At 40.5% G+C, this 24,420-nt stretch overlaps 1 protein-coding gene across 4 annotated transcripts in view; it reads left to right on the top strand.

The window, feature by feature from the left end:
- Positions 1-24,420, top strand: part of LOC309641518 (uncharacterized protein) — a 45,831-nt gene that overhangs the window by 8,145 nt on the left and 13,266 nt on the right. For 3 of the 4 annotated variants that reach the window (XM_082421583.1, XM_082421584.1, XM_082421581.1), the window contains one exon: positions 6,260-9,659. The exons of the other annotated variant lie outside the window; for it this stretch is intronic. The gene's annotated coding sequence lies outside the window, so the exon portion shown is untranslated. Of the gene's footprint in view, positions 1-6,259; positions 9,660-24,420 lie in introns of those variants that run through there. 4 annotated transcript variants of the gene reach the window in all.

Raw genomic sequence — 24,420 nt, 5'->3', positions numbered from 1 at the left:
CCTTTCCTTTCTCCAGGGTCTTCTGACCTAACAGGGATTTCCTAACACTTCTACCAAACTCTACATAGAGAAGTTCATAGATGTGAAGGGAAAGTACCTCCTACTATCTCTTCATCTCATGAGTAAGATGACCACCAATCTTGGTTTTCCCAGGACGGCCATGTCTACACCCAGTGTCCAGGCATACTTACGAATAGTGTCTGCTTTTGCTCTCAGAAAGCTCCCAGTTTGGACCGTAAGTCACGTGCTCATCCTTCTTAGAGGAGACGGAGCACCTGGGCTTTGTCCTGTTGCTGATCAGATGTCATGAGTCCCTAGTCATTGTCTTTGTTCAATTTATTAACCCTGTGATTTCCAGGCTCTGTAGGATCCTGATCTCCTTTCTTTACAGGCCTCAGAGTCATGGGCCTGTGCTTAAGCAGCATTCAATAAGGAGACAGGCAAAAAAGTCAACACACTGATGAGGTTAATAGAGCATGGGTTGTACATTCCAGTTTATGGATGTTCAGTTTGGGACCATGCAGACAAGGGCCACTTCCAAGGCCACGTGGAACCCAAACTCTAGTTCTAACCTGGGCATCCTGATTCTGGGTCACTCTTCTTTCCTCTGTGCCAGCTATGAGGTCTCAGGTGCCCCTTACCTAATGGGAGGTCAAGCTAGTCCACACCAAGAAAAATTCTACAGAAGGACCCCAAATCAAACTAACAACCAAACAAGGATCTATGCCATGGTTAATTGATATATATCAGCTTCCTGAGTGTCCTTTCTGAGTGATTGCTTGTCATCAGCAAAAAGGTTTGTTTGTAGGGAGTAATATATCCAGGCCCTCTGAGCCATTTTTGTTCCCGGCTCTGAAAGCAACCACTCAGCGAAAGGCCCACAGAACACTTCTCTGAAGGCGAGGAATGACACCTGTGTTGAATGAAGGAAGCATAAGATGTGAACTGTTCATTAGCTACATCAAATAGGGTCTGGGGTCGGTGCCATTTGTTGGGAGCAGGGTGACAAGCAGTAGCGTGTGATCTGATAGCGATTCATGTTGACTCCAAACCCACAGGTTAACCAAATGGAACCCTCCAAATCAGGCACCTGTCTGGGTTATGGTTTTCTGTTTAGTATGGATGAGGCATCCGTAAACTTGATTTGGAAATGCAGACGTGAGCTTTGGATTTATTAGGCTATGCTTACAGCAGCAAGAACCTTCCTGAGTTCCTAGGAAACAAACAAAAGGGATGAACTGGAGAAGGAAAGGGCAATCTAGCTCCTGGGGTGACTTTGGCCACCACACACGAGCTGTACATGGACTCCCTGGGCCGGTAGGAGTCTGCAGAGCTCATGCTATTTACTCCCCGTCTCCAGATGCAAACCAGGGGCTCTCACTTGCTCTCATGACCATCCAAACTTCCCTTAAAGACTTCTCATTTCCATCTGGATATTTGGATATGTGTGTCATGTAGACACATTAGCATTCCAGAACTGAAGACTGCAAAAGACCTTGGAGGAGGAGAATGAACCAGGAAAAGAACAGCCTGATGTGATGGGAAGAATACTAAAACTGAATGAGAGACCAAGGTTGAAAATAAAGGACTGGAAAAATACATACCAAGCAGATGATAGCTAAGAGAAAGCCAGGGTGGCCGTACGAATGGCAACCAAAGAAGACCCCAAGAGAAAGAGAGTTTTGGAGATGACGATCATTCTTCAATTACTAGGGAATAATTCATGAGGAATATAAAATAACTCTGAGCTGAACTACACCTAACAATTCCCATTCAAACTATATAATGCAACCATTGCCAGAATTATAAGGAGGAATGGGCAAATACATTTAGAGTGGGAGGTTTTAACATCTTTCTGAAAACGAATAGATCAAACAGGTAAAAAAAATAACAGGGTATGGAAAATTAGAGCAACATGGTTAAAACTTTTGCTCAATGTCCTCATCTAGAATGTTCACCCTTAATTAGAGAATTCACAGTCTTTTCAATCAAACATGAAACAGTGGCCAACTTTACTATTATTTTCATTTTTATTTACATTTATTGACTTTCAACTTACTACTTGCCTTATCTTAAGCAATACTAACTGTGAACTATTAAGTTTGAGGTAGTAGTCATTATATTTCTTTGAAAGGCACATTTTATTGAGTACATAAGTAGTGCTCATTTTTAAAAGTCCATTTTGGAAAGTATCCCCAGAATCTCCTTGTATGCCACTAGTGATGTATATTAGAAATAAAGAATGCTGAAATTAATGAAGTAAGAGTCTAACTCAAGAATTTATGAAAAAGCAATGGGGTAATCTAATGGAAATAGAAAAAAGGAAATAATAAAGAAAATAGTAAAATTAATGAAATAAAAAATAATGAAAATAACTAAAACAGCTCTGTTCTGAAAAAGTAAAAAAATAGACAACGCTTAGGCGATATTGATTAAATAAAAGAGAACATATAAGAACAAAATAATGGAAATGAAAACTAAGAATGAATTCTATTTACAGTATAGATTTTAAAATTATGAGATAACAATGATTAACTTTACGCCAATATATTTGAAAACCCAGACAAAATATAACATCAAAACTGAGTGAATAAAAAGAAACTAAGAATAAACCTAAAACTATTAAAGAATTTGCATCAGTAGTTTAAAAACTACCTGCAAAACAAATAAATAACAAAACAATGTAGTCAGGTAGTTTTTACATAGAAGTCTACCAAATCTTCAAGGAAGAAACAATCCCTATCTTGTATAAACTGCATCAGAGAATAAAGAGGGAAAACAACAGAACTTTGATACTAAATTCCTTGGCCAAGAAGTCCAAGTGATGTCTTCCGTAAGTAGATGTCTTCCACCTGTCCCCTGGCAGGGCTACCCACAGCACTGTGACGTAAGCGAGATCCATTTTCTCTTTAAAAGCCATTGGAGAAAGGAACATCCTTACCTGAACACACGTTCCAGGTCTCAACAATCTTTTTCCCTCGAAGCAGCCTTCCTCTTGTCTGACAATTTCTTTGCGTTGCAGTCCTACGGGTTCCAAAATGGAATTGAATGAAATGGGAATTTCATGAAGAGTCAGCCTTTCGATAACACACCAGCCTGATACCATGCAGAATCACTCTTGCAGAAGCTTCAGCTGGTTTGAAATACCTGGATAATGGAAAGGGAGAAGAGTACCGGTACTAAAAGGAATAACCTCTGGGGGACTGTGTGGGCTTTGTGCACGGCACGAGAAAGGAATCCTCAGAATGGGAGGGTTCATGACCACACTTGAGACGGATACTGATGGAAACTGATAAACAAGATGGGCTGCTGATGGACTGGAATGATTCGACCTCGAGAAGAGACTCAAAGGGTTACGAAGCTTACCGGTAGGGTCGATGGTTGGGTGACGTGGGTAGACGGTGGGGCTGACATGGACAACAACGGCTGAAGAGGAAGGAGAAAGATCAATAAGACAGCCACTCTTCTTTAGCTTCCTGGGGTCTGGCTTCAGAGTTGAGTCTGGGCTCTGCAGTTGGCAAACCTCCTCTTTGGTACAGCTCAGTACGGTTCTCCCTCCCTGCTTTCCTGCCTCTCTTGGTGGCCTTTTCTGAATGTCCCCAGTTACACTGTCCTAGACTACTAGGAGATGAGGGGATGGGGTGGGGGGCAGGACAGTGCAGTGAGTATCCTTACTGGGCTCCAGTTGGAAGACAAGACAGGCTCTGATCTCAGCTCTGCCTCTGACCAGCCAAGAGAGTCTGCACACCTCCCATCAGAAGAGGAATAAAATGCAAATGTAAGCCATAATGACCTTGACCTTCACCTAGCTCTAGATTTCACTATTTGTTTATTTTTATTTTTTTCTACTGTACTCTGGGGTCTTTTGCACTCTGACTTCCTGTATTCCAATTTGAAAATATCCTGACTCTCCACAGATGGACAATATGCATGTTTTTGTATTCTATGTCAAAGCGCGAGATTGTTCTTCTGAGCATTTCTGCAAAACTTACCCGCAACAGTGTGTACTGTTAGAGCATTAGGATTCAAGTCCATGGGACTTTGAGCTCCTTTAGGACACAACACACATCCTGACCCTCTTTGTATCCCCAAGGCCAAGTACTCAGCCCAGCACAAAATAAATGTTCAGTAAATGCTTTATAATAGTGAATGAAGAATGAGAAATTATTGACTTAAAATGCTTTCTGTTATGCCCAGAAGATACTTTTCTGACGGTACTGTCACGGGGCAGTACCCTTCCTGTGGGCAAGAGAACTATCTTAGTGCTGAGAGCTTTTTATATGTGTTCATGGATTTATCCTTGGTCCTTGATCGAAGTTTGTTCTACTCTGGGGTAAGAGGAATTCCTAGGGAAGCAGATAAAGAAATATTCTTTAAGCACCAATGCTGGGGGCTTTCATGAAGTGGACTCAGGGTGTATTAACCTGTCTTTTATTTTCTGTATTTTGATGCTTTGACACCTGGGGTCAGGCAGACCCTGGAGGGATGCCCCTCCCAAGGTTAGTCAGTTTCTAGAGCTAGGAACCAACTTACCCACAAGTGCACCTTTAAAATGCAAACCAGCCAACCCCAGCCAGCTCCTTTATCAGGCTCTCGTGGCCGCTAAACAACTGCCCTAATCACCCCTGTGTCAGATACCAGCCAACTAGGGACAGCCCCTATGTCCTAGAGCCCACTGAAATTATTCAACTAACCAATCCTACACCTGCTTAGCCTGCCCGTTACCTTGCCCATTTCCTTACCACGGAAACCACGCTGAAGGCTCTCACCACAATTCCCCCCATCCCGGCCCCTCCTGGCTGACCCTGTGTGGCCCCCGGGTGGCGTGGTGTGCCCCTCCTTTGGGGAACTCTGAGTAGCAAACTATCGTTTCAGTGGCAATCATCTCTTGACCGGTTGGCCTTGCCATACCTAAATAATAATAAAATCTGTCTTTTAAAATACATGGACTTCCCTCCTGGGAAGCAAGTATTTTACTAATAAGGAAATAGCTCAGGCAGCTTTAGTGGCAAAAATTAAAAAGTAACTAAGCGGTGGAGCTTGGATTGGAACCCAAACCTCGGAGCCCTAAACTCAATGTTCTGTCTACTACCACACGTGATAACTGAGTCATTTGCGGAGAAAATGTCCCCAATAAGATTTGTAAGGCATATACAAGTGAATAGGAATATGTATTCACGGTCCCACTTTTATACCGAGGTAGCCTTCTCTATACAGTGGTCTTCATCTTACTTCTTCTCCCTTAAAAAATATACCTTAGATTTCTTTGTTTTTAACCAAACTTTGTTTCCCCTAAAATGAGGAAAAAGTAGGGACCTGATTCTTGGTTCTATTGCTGACCAAATAAATCTTGTTGACACCAGGATAAATGCGATTTGGAGTATGATGTTCCCCTAGCTAAGACTCTAACGTAATAATAACAATAGCAATAATAACAACAACAGCAACTTCACTTACAGAGGCTTACTATGTGCCAGGCAGCCTGCGAAGCCCTTCACATACACTTTCTCATTTGCTTCCTCAGTGGCACTGTGAGGGAGATGCAATTGTTATTCCCATTTTGAGGATGAAGAAACTGAGGTACGTGCCCAAGGTCACAAGGAAGAAAGTGATGGAGGCCAAGACCCCAACTCCAGCTGTCTGAGTCTAAAGTGCATGCAGGGGCCAGTGCTTCTCAAATTAACATGTATGTTAGCCCAGGAACACAAGCACATGAAGTAAAAAGTGAGAGTCTCCCCTCCTTCCCCACCGCTTCCATCCCACCGCTCTGCTCAGAGGCAAGCACTGTGAACAAGCTGGTGTGTAGCCCCCTTGCCCTTTTACTATGTATGCATTTATTATATATATTTACATAAAAGTACATAGTTTCAAAAAATTCACTTGGGACCATGCTCCAGATTACTTTTTTACCTTCCTTTGTCTTGGCGATCTTTCCATGTTGGTACAGGTGGACATATCTCATTCTTGTTCACAGCTACATAATTTTCCTTTCTATTAAAAAAAATATTTTGGGGAGTATGGTTGATTTACAGTATTACATTAGTTTCAGGTGTACAGCAAAGTGATTCAGTTTTATATATATATATGGCAGAAAAGAATCTGAAATAAATACATGTGTGTGTATATATATACGTATATTCTTTTCCAGATTCTTTTCCACTATATGTTATTACAAGGTATTGAATATTGTTCCCTGTGCTTATACAGTAGGTCCTTGTTTTTTTATCTATTTTATATATAGTAGTGTGCTAATCTCTAGGTCCATCCATGTTGCTGCAAATGGCATTGGTTCATTATTTTTTATGGCTGAGTAGCATTCCACTGTATATATGTACCATGTCTTCTTTACCCATTCATCCATCAATGGACATTTAGGTTGCTTCCACTGCTTGGCTATTGTGAATAGTGCTGCTGTGAATTTAGGGGTGCATGTATCTTTTTGAAATAGAGTTTTTGTCTTTTACAGGTATACGCCCAGGAGTGGGATTGCTGGATCATATGGTCAGTCTATTTTTGGTTAACTTCAACTGCATAATTTTCAATAGCATGGTTTAGCCCTTCTCCTACTAGTTCTTGCACATTTTTAGCCATTACATATAGTTGGACATCTTTATGCATAGGCACAGTAATTTCTCTAGAATGATGACGAAAGTAAAATTACTTCTTAGCAGCATATGCATGTTTTAGATTTTAATGGACATTGACGGGTTAGTCTTCAAAAAAAAAGCTTGTCAAATTTAACATCCTGCAATTGTATGTAGGAATATCTACTTCTCTGTATGCTCACCAACACTAAATATTTTAAACACTTACAATTTTTATCTAGTCAGATGGGGAAAAACATTTTAATGTTTTAATATTCATTTTCCTGATTATTGGTCAGTTTGGGCCTCTGTCCATAAGGTTATTATTGGTCATTAGATTTCTTTTTTGGTGAATTGCCTTATTATATTTTTTGTACATTTAAACTGGGTTATTTGTATCTTTTCTGAGTTTTGGGTTCTTTAATATTAGTACTTTGTCTATTATGTGTGCTGTAAACATTTCTGACCAGACTGTTGCATGCTTTTTTATCTTTCTTTATAATGAATTTTTTGCCTACAGAGGCTCATATACTTAATCTTTTCTCTTATGACTCCTGGGTTTTGTGTATGCTTGGAAAGACCTTCCTACCTCAAGATTATAAAAAATGTCCATTCATAGTTTCTCTAATAACTTTATAGTTGGGTTTTTAAATATTTAACTCTTTAATCATTTTGTTTATGATGTGAGGTAACATCATTTTTGTGTGTGTCGTCCATCCTTTCCCTACTGACTTGAAATTCCACCATTGTCACTCACAGGAGTATTTTCCTTAGCAGGAAAGGATGACTTAAATTAAATCCCTTGCTAATGGGGATCAAAATTTCAGAGAAAATAATGGGGAAAATAGTGGGCTTCGGAGCTTATCTTGAAAGTTGAGACTAATAATTATGAAGATGCATTTCTATTTGATCTTCTGTTTATAATATTCAAGTTATAATTATTACTACTATGCACCTGCTCTGAGAATAAATTAGGAGTAGACCAAGTGTTCATATTTTTTGTGTGTGTTTAGTATTTATTGATAGTTTCTCCCTAAAATTGATAGCACAATATGCCACCCTCCACTTTATATGTGACTTTCTCAGAAGGATCATAAAAGACATACTTTTTACAAAAATAATAAAAAGTTTTACTAATTTCCCCAAGAGCCCCTCTTAAGCCTTTGACAATTATATCTTTCTGCTTTTGATTACTATCGTCAGCATCCTTGTAGAGTTTAGATTTTCTGTTGTTAGCTGGTCTCACACTGCAGTTATCAAGGATCGATGCAGATTACTACAAGTCAGGTCTCCTCACTTGTGGTTAATCCCAGGCTTTACTTTATAATCTTTGCATAGCAGCAGGATTTCAGGATCTTTCCACTCTTCCCCCTTCCCCACTGTACCCATGTCTCACCTCAGGTCACTTTCACCTCCAAACTGCCACTTGGAAGAACACTTGTCCACCAATACTTCTGCCTCACACTCGAGGGTCTACATGAATATTTCCCTCTAGCAAACTGGAAGTGTGGACATTGGACTCAGCAATTCTTTTGATCCCAGTAGCAGGTTCTGAATAGAGATACTTGATTGATTTTTTTAAATTGCAATACTCAGGAACTCCCTGGGATGCAGAGAGTGTCTCTCCCAACTCTGGCCTAATCACCTTTAATCAAATTCACTATTAAATTTAATCCTGACTCTATCACTCATGAATGATAAGCATCTCACAGCTTACTTAACTCCTCTGAACTCGAGTTTACTCCTCTGCAAAGTAGAGATGATAACACCTAAAAATTAAACTAGATAATACACATGCCTGGTGCCTGAAAATGTCTCAGTACATCTTCTTTCCCTTCTTATCTCATTTCCTGATTTTTCCTCTTTTTTCTTTTGGGGATCTGGTCCAGTGCATGTGAAAGAATTTTGTAAATATAAATCCTGCAGAAATGTTACTGCTCCTATTATGTGATATTTATGGTATAACTTCTCCCTTTAACACATATTTTCTAATGTAATATTACATAGAACAAGGGCCAAGCTCCCCTGAGCCTTAGTTTGCCTGTCTTTAAAATGGGAATAGAAATACATATTGAATGCTATCAATATTCAGTAAAGTCACATTTGTTAAGTATCTGACAGAGTCCTTGATGCATAATAGGGGCTCAATAAATGGTAGCTATTTTATTGCTTTATAATCATTCATATACTGATGTGCACTTCACTAATTGCTCTCTCTGCTTCTTGGTTACCCATACTCCCTCCCCTCCCCGTTCCAGTCAAAAAAGTGATCAGGGAAGAGGAAACCCAGGATATTGGGATGCACTGAAGGTCATTTGGGGACCTCATACTGAGTCATAATGTATGGGATGAGAAAAATCGGCACAGTTTTCTGCATCCGGCACACAAAGCAGGCAGTTAGTTTATGTAAGCGTCCATTGACTAGTGGGACTCTGATGTTGACAGGCGCCACGTCCTTTCCCCAACACAACAAACATCAAACCAACAACAAGCTATTGTTCTGTGCCTGCTCCTATTCTCTGAGACTTGTAGCTAAGCTCTTCATTTCCTGCCAGTGGGATGCTGGAACATTCATGATCGTCTCCGACTGTATATGTAAATCAGGTAGTTTTTTTTATCATTCTCATCTTACAATGAGTCCAGCAGATCCTGTTACCAGAGAGTGGAGAAGGCTCAGCATTCTAATACTCAGATGCCAGTCAGGGTCTCAGGTTCCGTATCCCAGTGGTTGGGACGTCTGCTCAGAGCCCTGCCAGATGCTTTCTCCAGCAGCTGTCTCATCATCTCTATCTGTGAGTGACTATGAAGCTGCAAGGCTCCGCGAGTCAAGCCTGAACAGGAACAGGGGAAGGAGGGGCACACGCCGATCTTCAGCTTAGAGATGCTTGCTCCCCTCCCCCAGTTTTTGCTGACACCTTGCACAGCAACTGCACAGGGCTTCAGAGGATAAACACAGAACTGGAATTCACCCACCGACCAGTTAGGATCAAGAACTGGAATTCACCCACCGACCAGTTAGGATCAACAGCCCTCTACCACGTGCCACGATGAATACATGGGACTTGCGAGATGATACAGAGGAAGGAGACCCATTTACAAGAAGATACAGTTACTAACCCAGCAAATTACCACTGCTGCACTTTGTAACTTGCTCCTGTGTAACATGATTTCTAGGCTGTCTTTACTTTGCTGCTGGAGGAATCCTCCAAAAGCACCTCCTTGTAATTCAAGCACTTCCGTACTCAAGTATCTTCAATGGTTCTATGGGTCTTCTCAGATGATGTCTAAACTCTGAAACCCAGAATTCAAGTGTCGCAAGTCCCCATTTCTGGACTTACCTTGGATGACTCTTCCGCGTGCACCCTTACGCTCCAGCCAAACTAAGCCACATGCCACTCGGGGTCTCAAGCTACCCCCCTTCGCCATGTCCAGCCATTTGCTTGTGATATTCCTTCCCCAAAGGGAAAGATGTCTTTCCATCTCCTCCTGTCCTCCTACATGTCTCAGTCACACCCATCTCTCGTTATCCAGCTCAGATACCACCTATTCCAAGGCAGCAACTCTGAGTTCTGCAATCAGAATTTCTTTCTTCCTCCTCTAAGTTTCCATGGCACCTTTCATGGCTTTGTACTGGTGTTTTCTCCCCATCTGTATGGTAGTCTTAGACAGCACAGTTTTATATCCTATCTAGCACCTAGAGGAGTGATTGATCGTCAATAGTAACACCATAAATATTAAACCAATGAATGTGGCCTGTCCTCTGTACTTTTCCATCGGCTTCAATGTTCATGATCTGATATGTAAATCAGGCAGTTTTTACCATCCCCCCTTTACACTGGGTTAAACTGAGACTCATAGTTTCAGTGACTTGCTTAAGGCTACACAGACAGATAGTAATGGAGTTAAGAAAACAACCTGAAAGAACTCCTCATCTGTGTTCTTTTAATCAGCATCCAAATGAAAACTGTGCCACCTGTAACCAAAAGTGACAGAGCTCTGCTGGGGGATAGAATGGCCTGAATTGGTAGGAGAAGCAGGGAGGGAAAATGTTCACAGAGAAGGCTGCTTTTGAGCAGCGTTGTAAAAGAATGGAGGGGATGGATTAACAGGAAGGAGGAAAGTGGGCATTCCAGGCAGGAAATCGTGACCAGGGTGGACCTGAGCATATTGTGGTACACAGGTGGAAAGTTGTGGTCCCCGCTGTATCCTCACGGCCCAGCCCAGTGCCTGGCACAGAGGAGTACTCAATATATGGTAACTGGAGAAAATTGGGGAGGGAGGGAGAAAAAAAGGGAGGAAAGTTTGGAGCAGGAACATTGCATCTAGGTTAATGAGAAAGCACAGCAATTGCCAGCCCAGTGCCGGAGACATACCAGGTTGTCATTGTGACTTTGTTGCATTGAAAGGTTGTCACTCTCTGGAACAGAGGGAGGCATGGGCTCCGTTCAGCACTGAACAGGGGACAGAGTCATCCAAGACCACTATCGTTATTGGTCTCATCTTGATCCCCTAGTATGATTATCAGTGGTAAATGTTGCCTGGATTTTGTCAGGTAAGAGTCCCAGAGGGGGAGCCTAATAGAAGGTCCACTTTGCCTGCTTTGGAGCCCTTGTCCCTAGCCCATTTCCTTAAAGATCCTGATGGCCTTGGGCATAAAACACTGTTAATTTTGGTGTCAGAAGAAAAACACAGAACAGAAGGCAAGAGACATAGGTTCTTGTTCCAACTGCAACCACCGAGACCATGGCCTTGGACACGTCACATTGTCAGCATGTCTCTCAGCCTTAGTTTCCCAAGCTGTCAGTAGGGATAATGGTACCTACCTTACATCACGGCTTGCGAGGCTCGAATGAGAGAAGAGATTTGAAGTACTTCCAAAGTATGAAGTGACACATGATGTTGGAAGCAAGGGTGGATCTTTGTCTCAGAAAAAGTTTGTTGGAATGCCTATTCTCCAAGTGTTGCATCTTGAAAGCATCATTGGAGCATGAAGGAAATTGGGATTTTGTCTTGTGACCTGAGGAGTAAACCACAGCCCCATGGGAGGGGCCAGGTCCCCAACACACTGAGTAAATGTGTGACACCATGGAAAACACCCACAAACCTGCAAGGGCCCACTCGTGAAGCACTACCTGGGCACCACCCACTGAGATCACTGGTTCAGCCCTCCAGGTTGACCTGGTCTGACCTACCTGTTTATCTTTTTTCTGTTTGTTCCTTAGAAATCACCAAGACTCGGATAACTCAGCCTTTTGTCTTTCTACTTCGATCAAACTGGAGTCTGATATACATTTAACCTAAAGAGTCCGTATAGTAACCAACAGCAGAGTAAATAACCTCCGTGTGTGCCTACTCTTCGTTTTCCTCTCCTCCTTCATGCCAGCTTCCCAATAAAATGCAACCCTTAAAATTGCTTATTTGCACCTGCTTTTCCATTAATAATCAGTAATATTATTATACCGCCTACCCTAGCGGCTCTCCATCCCTCAGGAACACTGTGGCCAGAAGGCACCACAGTCTGTGAAATTCTTACTCAGCGGTTATTTGGGAGCTCTTGGAAGCAGCGTGCTCAGATGGCTGACGCTGTTAGAATGGGAAATACCTGCTCCCAGGGGGGACCAGCCACACCACATCCGTTGGGTTTATTGTTGCCACATCCAGGAATCAGGTGCCTGGAAAAAATATGCTGACAGGATCAGACTGGGGAAGCTGTGATGCCATCTGGGGTCAGGAAGAGATATTTGTCCAGATGCCAACTGTGGAGGCTGAGGCAGTGTGGTGCCTGGCTGGCCTGGGGACTGGAATAACCCAGGAGGTGCTGGGGAAGCAAGGAGAAAGCTGCCCAGAATGCCATCGGGGAGAACTGGGGACTCTGGTGAAGATGAGGAGGATATGAGGCTTGAGCGTTCTGCACTGGACATTTTAGAAAATGTTTTGTTTTGGAAATGTTCAAACATACACAAAAGTAGAGAATGATAGTATAATGAATCCCCACGTACCTTCAGCAAGTAACGTAAGCAAATCTTGTTTCATCCATACTTCTACTCACTCTTGTCTCCTGATCCCCAACTTCACTGGGTTTTATTGAAGCAAATCCTAGATGTCACATCACTGCATCCATAAATACTTCGTATGTATCTCAAGAAAAAGAGAACTCATTAAAAACATAGTTATAGTACAATTATTATACCTAAAAATACACAGTCCTTCAAATTTCCCCAGTTGTTCCCTAGTAGTCCTGGATGTTTTCGTCAATCTGAGATAGAGTTAAAGAAAATAATAAAAAAGAGGGAAGAGAGAAAGAAGAGAAAAGTAGTAAGGGAACGAAAGAGGGAGAAAATGAATCAACATATATTCACTGAACGTCTATGATATACCAGACTTCCTGTTGAGTTCTAAGTCATGGTAACCTCATTTTTGACATATATACACTAATATGTATAAAATGGATAACTGATAAGAACCTGCTGTATAAAAAAATAAATAATATAAAATTTAAAAAAAATCAACCATCAAATCATACAAAAAAAAAAAAAAAGAGATGAGAAAATCAGGGTACAGAGAGGTTAAGCCATTGGTCCAAAGCCAGTCCTCTAGTAAGTCTTGAAGACATAATTCTAATGCAGGTTTGGGTGGTTCCAAAACCTGTCTCTTTCTTCTATACTGCACTGCCTCTTAAATAACCTAATTATCTACTCGGGAATCTTGGAAAGAAGGAAAACAAAGGAGGTGGAGGGGATTAAAATTCTCTGGTCATCACAAGTCTTGAAGGGTAGTTGATTTGGAGCCAGACTTTTCTGGATCTGAGTCTCAGCTCTGCAGCTGAGTAACTGAAAAAAGTTATCTTCCCCGAATCTTGCTTTCTTCATCAGTAAAATGAGATGTGGCAAGGATTAAAAGACATCATTCAAACACTTACTAGTTGCTGTTATTGTTATTCTATCTGAGGAATGGGTATGGAAGAGAGAAGGCAGGACGTGGTCAGTATTTACCCCATTCTTCTGCAGACGGGTGTTTTCCAGGCACTGATCAAGATGATGACAAAGAGTCAAAGAGGGCAAGTCTGGTTCTGATGAAGCGGGTGACGGGGGTCAGTGCGGGAGGCAGAGGGGAGGTGGAGGGAAGAAGGAAGCAAGCAGGTCCTGGATCAGTGTCCATCCCTTTCTAAACACCAGAGCAAAGGTGAGAAATGATGATGAACGTGGCGCGGGAGTGGGAGAGTGGGGGAACCTACCTGAGTGAAGTGGATGGTGGAGCTGAACAGCAGACGTGGGGAACACGATTGGATGGATGGAACCTCAAAAAAATGAAAGATAATGAAGAGATATTCTTTTTTTTTTTTTTGGCCATGCCACGCAGCTTGCAGGATCTTAATTCCCCCCCCAGGGATTGAACCCGTGCCCCTGCAGTGGAAGCATGGAGTCTTAACCACCGGATTCCAGGGAATTCCCAATGAAGAGATATTCTTAACTAAGAAAAAGACATGCATAGAATATCTCCAGGAACATTCATCTGACTGTGGCCTGCCAGACAGATTGGTTAAAAGAGACATGGAAGGTAGGGACACCTATACAGTAGATGTTACCAATCCTAGAGAAGGTTTCAAGGTCTTGGGGTGAATGCAGATTTTATGGGTTCATGCAAAGTCTCTCAAACCCAAAGTTGTTTTTTTTTTTTTTTAAAGCATGATCATTCCTATTTATTATTTGAAATTCAGAGACCTTGAGATAATTAACTGTCACTCCCTCCATAAATTCTTTTTTTTTTTGCATGGTTTTATTATTCGTTATTGGTTTTTCTTTTAATTAATTAATTAATTAATTAATTAATGGCTGTGTTGGGTCTTCGTTTCTGTGCGAGGGCTTTCTCTAGTTGTGGCGAGCAGGGGCCACTCTTCATCGCGGTGCGCGGGCCTCTCACTACCGCGGCCTCTCTTGTTGCGGAGCACAGGCTCCAGACGCGCAGGCTCAGTAGTTGTGGCTCACGGGCCCAGTTGCTCCGCGGCATGTGGGATCTTCCCAGACCAGGGCTCGAACCCGTGTCCCTTGCATTAGCAGGCAGATTCCCAACCACTGCGCCACCAGGGAAGTCCAAACCCAAAGTTTTTTGAAGACTACTTATAACACTGAAAAATTCTAACATGCTGGTAAAGTCTACTGGTCTCCAGAGAAAGGATATGTTCCAGGTGTCCAAAAACACTTTAACCAACCACGACCCTTTTGCAGAGAGAACCCATTGATCGAAGCCAAAATCCTTCCCACCAACTGCTGCAGACCAAGCCGTGATGGATGAAGAAGATGTTGCCAAAAGGAAATGCCAGCAAAAATATGCAAAATAGACACTATGCTATGATAATAAACTCAGAGACCCAAGGAGCTCAGAGAATCTCGGAATGTAGGCTGATTTTGGCCACTTGTTCAAATGGGCACTTATTTTAAGACTCTTTAAAATGCCATTTTGGTGCAGCAGCCTTAGTGACAATGAAATTTGAGCTGAGGACAATGTCAGGGTTTCCTCCATTGCCCATAGCTATTAAAAACTATCTCATGGCCTCTTAGGAAGATTTCCTTTTGACCCAAATTGAGGTTCAGCCACTGATTTTTAAAGAGTTAGATTACTATAATCGCTAGGTTGGAAGGAAACTCCAAGGGCATCTTGCCCATTCCCATTCTTTCTGCAGGAGAACATGATTTTATTATAGATACAGAGAGAATCAAAGAATCATGGGAAAACTTAAATACCATCTGTGAAGGAGATTCCACCAAATGTTTGTATTTCCTGGTTTAACAATACTCATTTCCATGAAATTCTTCCATCTACCTTCCTTGCATTCCATTGTTGTAACTTAAGTCAATGTCTTAGATTTGCAAGCACATTTAATAAGCTTTACATAAGCAGGTTACAAACATTTAGTCAGAGTACCAGGGAAGAATTGTGATATGATAGGGTCTGTTTATTGGGACATGGTGATTTCACTTTCATCACTAAATAATGGCTTACGGCCTTGATAGCTTTGGTTCTATTCTACAATCTCTACCAGACTTTAAAGTAGGAGATGCATATATCTAGTTGTATCTATTTTCCTTTCTTCCTTTGTTCCTTCCTTCCTTTCTTCTTTCCTCCCTCCTCTTCCATTGACACCTACTAACCACACAGATATTCTAAGGCCACATTCAAAGTGTCTTCCTTCCTCCGCTGAGAGATATCTTCTCTACAGAACTGATTTTCAGAAACAAAAACCTTTCTACAGGGACATTTAAGAATTTATTTATTCTGTTCTTTAGGCAGTAGTGAGAAAAGAGATAGTGATTGATTCCAATACCTATGGCATATTAGGTTATTTGAACCAACACTTCCATGATATACAATTAAAAGTTTAGCTACAATATTAAATAAAATTGTCCTTATAGGCGAAAGTTGCTGACAAGGTAATAATCAACACTAGGAAAAATCTACGGAAAAGTGAGAAACAGAGAGATAAGCAGAGCTCCAAAGTTGCTTTGAGAGTATTCTTGAGCCTAGCAAATCTGGGCTTCAGTTTCAGCAGATGTAAATGGTGAAGGGGAAAGAAGTGAGGAACTTAGTCTCACTTCAGGTGTGAAGTATAATAGGAAACCCTTCCCTCTATTAAGCTGAGATCCAAAGGGATAAAGCATCAGAGTAAGAGGAATGAGAAGTCTGACCACAAGTCTAACCCAGGGAAAGCTGAACAGAGGCTGAAGGGAAAGAGGCCCAAAGCAAAAGAGGTCCAACAATTATTCCTGGGAGGTTGTGGATACGAGATGCCTTACCAGGGATTTGCAGCTGGGATTGGTATCGTCTAGGTGGTCCAGAGAACCTGAAACAGTGAACTTGGCTGAAGTGGATCTAGAATGGTAGTTCAACCCAGATTTTGGAAAAAAACAAACAAAAGTACTTTCTGGATGAAGATACTCTTTATCCTGGACCTCAAAGAATCCCCCACAAATATCTTTTGTAAAGATAGTGAAAAATACATAGTAAAACACAATTAAGGGGAAAAAGGAGCAAGGTAATATGAATGAGAACCAGCAAAAATGACAAACAGCAGGAACTGACCCATGAAGATTTTAGATATTGGAATTATTTGACTCAAATTGTAAAAGAACTATGTCTCATTTGGGCCTAAAAATATAAAAGCATTCAATTGTCTGTAAGTGGTTAAAATCATAAAAAGCAACCTAGCAGATTGAAAAGAAAATCCAATATAATTTCTAGAATCAAAAAACATAGTAACTAGAAATAAAACTAAATAGCTGGAATTTACAGCAGATAAGATCCAGATGAAGGGAGAATTTGTAAACCAGAAGATGGATTTAAAGACATTATTCAAAATGTAACACAGTAAGACAAAAAGGTGGAAATACGGAAGAGAGTAAAGAAATTTGGAGAATAGAGTTCCAAAAAGAGCAAAGAGCAAATGAAGCATAGATAATATATGAAGAGAAAAGGGCTGATGAAGAACACTAGTCCCCATATTCAAAATACCTAATAACTTACCCAAGATGAAAAATAATCCACACCTGCACTCCTCAGAGGGAAACTGCAGAGAACTAAAGACAAAGAGAAAAGTCTGAAAAGAGAGAGAGAGAAAAAAAGACACATTACCTTTAAAGGAACAACAGTAAGAACAACATTGGATTTCCCAACAAAGACAATAGAACCCCCCAAATAAATAAACCCACACATATATTTACAATTAATGCATAACAGAGTCTCACAGTAGCTCAATGGGGGACAATAAGGTCTTTTCAGTAAGGATTACTTGGACAGTATGATATTCATGTGCATAAAAAGGAGAGTGGATCTCTATTTCATATCATAAACAAATTAATTACAGATAGAACAAAGACTTAGATGTAAAAGTTAAACTATAAAACTTTTAGAAGACAATTTAAGATACTTTTTTTTTTTTTCTGCCTTGGCTAGGGAAGGTTTTCTTAAATAATTCAGAAGAACTACAAATTGTAAGGAAAATATTCATTAAATTGTTTATTTTAAAATTAAGAATTTCTATTTATAAAAATACGGTATAAAGAAAGTGAAATTAAGCCACAAGCTGGGAAAAGAAATTTGTAACAATTTCTGGATTGATATCCAGCATATATAAAGAAATCTTACAAATCAGTATGCATGGGAAAACTGAAAATAAAAATGGGCAAAGAATTTCAGGTATTCACTGAGAGAATGGTCAATATGACAAGACTTTCAACTTCATTAATAATCAGAGAAATAAAAATTACAGTACAATGAGTTATCCAGTAGGATGGCTACTATGAAAGCAAAACAAAACAAAGTCCAACCAATACAGAAAATAATAAGTGCTGGTAAGAATGTGGAGAATTTGGAACCCTTGTGCACTGTTGGTGGGAATGTAAAATGTTGCCACCACAAAGGAAAATAGTATGCATTTTATTAAAACATTAAAAATAAAATTACCTTATGATCCAGTAATTCCACTTCTGAGTATATCCGCAGAAGAACTGAATGCAGGATCTCAAAGAGATATTTGAATACTCATGTTCATAGCAGCATTATTTGCAATAGCCAAAACGTGGAAGCAATCCAAGTGTCCATCAACAGATGAATAGATAAACAAAATGTGGTTTATGCTTAAAACAGAATTTTTTTTAATTGACATCTTTATTGGAGTATAATTGCTTTACAATGGTGTGTTAGTTTCTGCTTTATAACAAAGTGAATTAGTTATACATATTCATATGTCCCCATATCTCTTCCCTCTTGCCTCTCCCTCCCTCCCACCCTTCCTATCCCACCCCTCTAGGTGGTCACAAAGCACCTAGCTGATCTCCCTGTGCTATGCGGCTGCTTCCCACTAGCTATATATTTTACGTAAAACAGAATTTTATTCATCCTTAAAAAGGAAGGAAATTCTGGCACATGCTACAACATGGATGAACCTTGAGTAAATTATGCTAGGTGAAACAAGCCAGACACAAAAAGACAAATGCTGTATGATTCTACTTATATGAAGTATTTAGAGTATTCAAATTCAGAGACAGAAAGTATAGTGGTTGTCAGGGGCTAGGTAGAGGGAAGAATGAGGAGTTATTGGTTAATGGGGACAGAGTTTCAGTTTTGCAAGATGAAAAGAGTTCTGGAGATAGATGGTGGTGATGGTTGTACAACAGTGTGAATATATTCAATGCCACTGAGCTGTACACTTAAAAATAAGATGGTAAATTTTGTTATGTGCATTTCATCAGAGTGGCAAAATTTAAATTTTGGACATTAGCAAGTGGGGGTGAGTATGTGGGGCAGCATACTTAGATACTGCTTGTGGGAGTGCAAGTTGATGCAGTAACTTCGGGAAAATAATTTGGCATTGTCTTTTTAAACAAAAGAGCTGATGGCCCAGTTTTTCCATTCCTAGGTAGACCTTAAAGCCACTCTTGCACATAGCACGCTAGGACATACCAGCATTGTTTATAATAGCAACACAAACAAACAAATGGAAAATATCCTACATATGCATATACAATGCAATGGATAAGTACATCGTTATATATTCGTGAAATGAAATACTGCACAGCAGTGAAACATGATTGAATTCCAGGAACATAACGTTGACTAAAAAAGGTCAGTGACAAAGCAACACATATTCTGCAAAGAGATCCTATTATATAAAGTCAGAAGCCCATATAATTATATAATATGCTGTGTAAAAACAGAAAACAAATGCAGTAGAGCTATACTGAAAAGCTTTTATGTCTCACATTTTATAAATATTAATTAGTCTCTTTTCAATATTTAAGAGACAGGTTTTTCAACACCAGCCCACGGGAGTTTTGGACAATGTATTAGGAGGTAATCAACTATGGCACAAGTGGATGTCTATATACCCCACATCTATGTGGACGTTTGTGTAAATACAGAGACATAAGGACTTTTCAAAAAGGACTTGTGGAGGGAAAGCCTTCCAGAAGGATCTACTTAAGAGGGAACTTGAAAATACGAGGGGGAGAAGGAGCTAATCCATGGTGAAGGTTCCTGAGAAGGTGAGGGGGCAGAGGATCCAAAGCCCAGGTAAGAGAAGGTACAGATGTGGCTGGGTCCAGCTGTGTGTTGGATGTTAGTAAGGTATGAGAGTTTTCCTCCTATAGATTCTGTTTCTCTCTGTAAAGTAAAAGGCGAGGGTGTCTTCTGAGAGCGAGGGATAGGACAGGAGGTCATGTCAGATATAATTAAAAATGTGGAAGCAAGAAAAGGGAAACTGGGTAAGAGCATGGGAGGGAGAGACTGGGAAGCCTAGAGGGCGCCAAACAGGAGGGTTCTCAGGGTTCCCCCCTTTGCCAGCTTTATGAGATATAATTGACATGCAACACTGTGTAAGTCTAATGTGTACAATGTGATAATTTGATATATGTATATATTGCACAATAATTACCACAATAAGATTAGTTACCACATCCATCACCTCACAGTTCCTTTCTGGTTGTTTGTTTTGAGAACTTTTAAGATCTACTCTCTCAGCAACTTTCAAGTGTCAGTACAGTATTGTCAACTAGAGTCACCATGCTGTACATTACATCCCCATAGCTTACTTATCTTATAACTGGAGGTTTGTACCCTTCACCAACGTCTCCCTGTTCGACCACTGCCTCCTTTCCCCCTCCTCCCACCCTGTTAACCATCTCTCTACTCTGCCTCTGTTTCTAGGAGTTTGGTTTTTTAGATTCCACGTATAAGTAAGGTCATATTGTATTCGTCTTTGTCTGACTGATTTCACTTAGCATAATGCCCTCGAGGTTTATCCATGTTGTTGCAAATGGCAAGATTTTCTTCTTTTTTTATGGGTAATATTCCATTATATGTATTATACATTCATACATATATATATATAATCTCACATTTTCTTTATCCATTTATCCATTGATGGACACTTAGATTGTTTCCATGTCTTGGGTATTGTAAATAACGTTGCAATAAACATGAGAGTACAGATATCTTTTCAGGACAGTGATTTCATTTCCTTTGGATATATACCCAGAAGAGGGATTGCTGGATCATGTGGTAGTTTTATTTTTAATTTTCTGAGGAAACTCCAGACTGTTTTCCACAGTGGCTGCACCAGTTTACATTCCCACCAACAGTGCACCAGTGTTCCCTTTTACTCACATCCTTGCCAGTCCTTGTTATCTCTCTCTCTCTCAGGTGTGAGGTGATATTGTGATTTTGATTTGCATTCCCCTGATGATTACTGATGTTGAGCATCTTTTCATGAAATTGTTGACCATCTTTTCATGAAATTGTTGACCATTTGTAAGTCTTCTTTGGAAAAATGTCTATCCGGGTCCTTTGCCCATTTTTAAATTGGATTATTTATTTATTTATTGCTATCAAGTTGTATGAGTTCCTTATATATTTTGGCTATTAACCGCTTATCAGATACATGATTTGTGAATATTTTCTCCCATCCCATAGGTTGCCTTTTCATTTTCTTGACTGTTTCTTTTGTTGTGCAGAAGCTTTTTAGTTTGATGTAGTCTCACTTGTTTATTTTTGCTTCTGTTGCTTGTGCTTTTGTTGCCATATCCAAAAAATCATTACTGAGACCAATGTCAAGGAGATTTTCCCTATGTTTTCTTCTAGGAGTTTTATGGTTATGTTTAAGTTTTTAATTCATTTTGAATAAATTTTTGTAAGTAGTGTGAGATAGGGATCCAGATTCATTCTTTTGCATATGGTTACCCAGTTTTCCCAGCACCATTTATTGCAGAGACTATCTTTTCCCCCTTGAGTGGTCTTACCTCCCTTGTCAAATATTAGTTGACTGTGTATGTGTGGGTTTATTTCTGGGCTCTTGATTCTGTTGCATTGGTCTATTTGACTGCTTTTATGCCAGTACAATACCGTTTGGATTACTATTGCTTTGTAATATAGTTTGAAATCAGGATGCCTCCAAGTTTGTTCTTCTTTCTCAAGATTGCTCTGGCTCTTTTGGCTCTTTTATGGTTCCATACAAATTTTAGGATGTTTTTCTATTTCTGTAAAACAATGCCATTGGAATTTTGATAGGGATTGCCATGAATCTTTGCTTTGCTTTGGGTAGCAAATCTTTGCTTTGCTTTGGACATTTTAACAATATGAATTATTCCAGTCCATGAATGCAGTATATCTTTTCATTCATTTGTGTCTTCTTCAATTTCTTTTATCAATGTCTTTGGGTTTTCAGTGTACGGATATTTTACCTCCTTGGTTAAATTTTTTCCTGGGTATTTTATTGCTTTTGATGGTTTTGTGCAAGGGATTGTTTTCTTTATTCCTTTTCAGGTAGTTTGCTGTTAGTGTATAGAAATGCAACTGATTTTTGTATGTTGATTTTGTATCCTGCAACTGTACTGAATTTATTTATTAGTTTTATGTGTTTGTGTGTGTGTGTGTGTGTGTGTGTGTGTGTGTGTGTGTGTGTGTGTGGAGTCCCTAGGGTTTATATATATATAAGATCATGTCATCTGCAAACAGAGACCATTTTACTTCTTCCTTTCTGATTTGGATGCCTTTTATTTCTTTTTCTTGCCTGACTACTCTGGCTAGGACTTCCAGGATTACGTTGAATAGGAGTGATGAGGGTGGACGCTGGTAGTCAGTCTTAACTTGCTGCTAGTTCCTGGTCTCTGAGATATTTCTGACATCTGAGATCTGAGAGCACCACGGGTCAAAGTCTGCAGTGAGGGCTGGAGAGTGACCTGTAAGAGATGTTGGTATTAGTCAGAAGGAGAGTGTTGATGAGGACACTTTTGAGAACCAGGTCAGTCAAATTTGCTCTGAGTCATGGCTCTGAGTTGGGGATGTAGCTGAATGCTGCTCTGAGAATAAAGGCAGGAAGGAGGCTTAACAGCTCAAAAAGACCAAACACATGTGACTCAATTAGTTAATTACTGAAATAGAGTTGCATAATCTATCAGACTGCCAAGAGAAAAGATTTCCTCCTCAGAACAATAGGTAAGACTGCTCCCAGCAATGCTGAGAAGGTGCTAAGACTTTGGAGAAGTGCTGAGTTCTGTGAATATGACAGTGTGTTCGGTTATTTGCAAAATGACTGTGCCCAATACATAAGCTTCTTTGCAGTGGCTTTGAAGATGGGATTCATTTGTCCAAGCAAAAGTATTTAATCCTGTTGTGCTGCAGTCTATAAAATATTTACACTATTATCCTACATACACACATTGCTTACATCCAGCTGCATCTCTCTCTGATGCACTTTAAATAAGAGATTTGGACTCCTGACAATACCAAGACAACTGTTAGAGGAAAGAATCGCAGAATTATTGCAGCTTACAGAGCCCCCGGGACATCAAACAGTCCATCGTTTTGTCTCCAGGCAGGATAGAATCCAAACCAGCCTGATAAAGAGGCATGTTTCCTAGACCTGAAAAATCCGGGAAGATGGAATGACCAATCTTTCTTAATTATCACACATTTCCCTCAAAATAAGAAAGTTCTGAATAACCCACCCTCCTCCTACTGTACTGTAATTAGTGTGTTTCTTAGAATGTGCTGTTTAAAGAGAAAATCACCCAAGTCAGTGGCATTGGACGCTGAGCTGCAAATGTCTGAAAATGAAGTAGCAGCAATCTCAGGCAGTGTGGTGTGAAGGGGCTAGCAGGGAAGTGGGAGGCGGAAGACCTGTGTTTGCTGCCTTGGTCCCCTGATGCCCACGTGAACACGGAGGATTCAAGCCCCAGTCAGTTCTTCCTGGTCAGTGACTTTATCATATTAGGATAATAAATGCTTGCTCCCCCCAACTCCAAGGTTTTGTCAGAGGACTAAAAAATGATGCACAAGAAAGAGCTTTGAAAAGCATAAAGTATGGTACGAAGATAAAATTTAAAACAATTCATTACCATGTGTCGGATAATAACTGCCGTCATGAATCCACCTTCTTTCACTCTCACTGAACATTGGCTGCAAATTGGCTCTTATTTTTCCTTCCGAGGCCACGAACAATTGATGTAGTATTGACGGACGGCGTTTGGTTGTTCAAGAGTGAATTCCTGAGCGTGCAGGGGTTTTGCAGTCCTCTGCTTGGTCTGCCCCTGCCCCGCTCTAGCCCGGTTTGTCACTCCGCCGATCATTAGTATCTCCTCCTGAGTGTGCTGTTGCCAGACTGACCTGTTCCTTGTCCCCTGAAAGGTCTGTACACTCCCATGACTGCATCTTTGCTCCAGCCTTCCCTCCCTCGTGAAGGGCCCCCTTCTCTGCCCCTCTGCAGGTCCTCCAAAGATCACTTCTCCAGCAAGCTGCCCAGTGGCTGTCCTGATGGGCCCCTGTCCTTCCATCCCAAACTCCTGCTAGCACATGTGAGATCGCGCTGCTCAGTTGACTGCCGTTGGAAGCTGTCGTTTTACATTCATATAAGAAGTCTTGCCTCCTCAACAAAGAAGACAATACATTTATCGAGGGTATGGACAATGCATCTTTTGCCTTTTCCACCTTGAAAAAACATGCTCCTAGTAAGTACGCAGTACCGTAAAGAGTTAATTCATATGGAGAATAAAAGGAAAAAGAGTGCAAAGCTTTCAGAATGTTTTTTTTTTTTCTTGTGAAAAGGAGCAAAATTGGCTTGGAAATTCTGAATACAGTTTTTCTGTGGCATCCCTATGCATCTCTAGGCTGGATAATTAAGCGTAGTGTTTATTTGTGGCTTAACAGACTGTAAGATGTATGTCATGTCATCGGTGAGAGCAGCATGTTAGAGGCTCCATTGTATGAAGTCAGAGCAAAGGCATTTTGCTTCTATATGACTGGGATTAAAAAACACACATACTTATACAACCACACTGGAAACCATTTC

This window comes from Balaenoptera physalus, assembly GCF_965194825.1.
Source record: "Balaenoptera physalus genome assembly, chromosome: 13".
NCBI lineage: Eukaryota > Metazoa > Chordata > Mammalia > Artiodactyla > Balaenopteridae > Balaenoptera > Balaenoptera physalus.
This window is presented reverse-complemented; position numbering and strand designations above follow the sequence as displayed.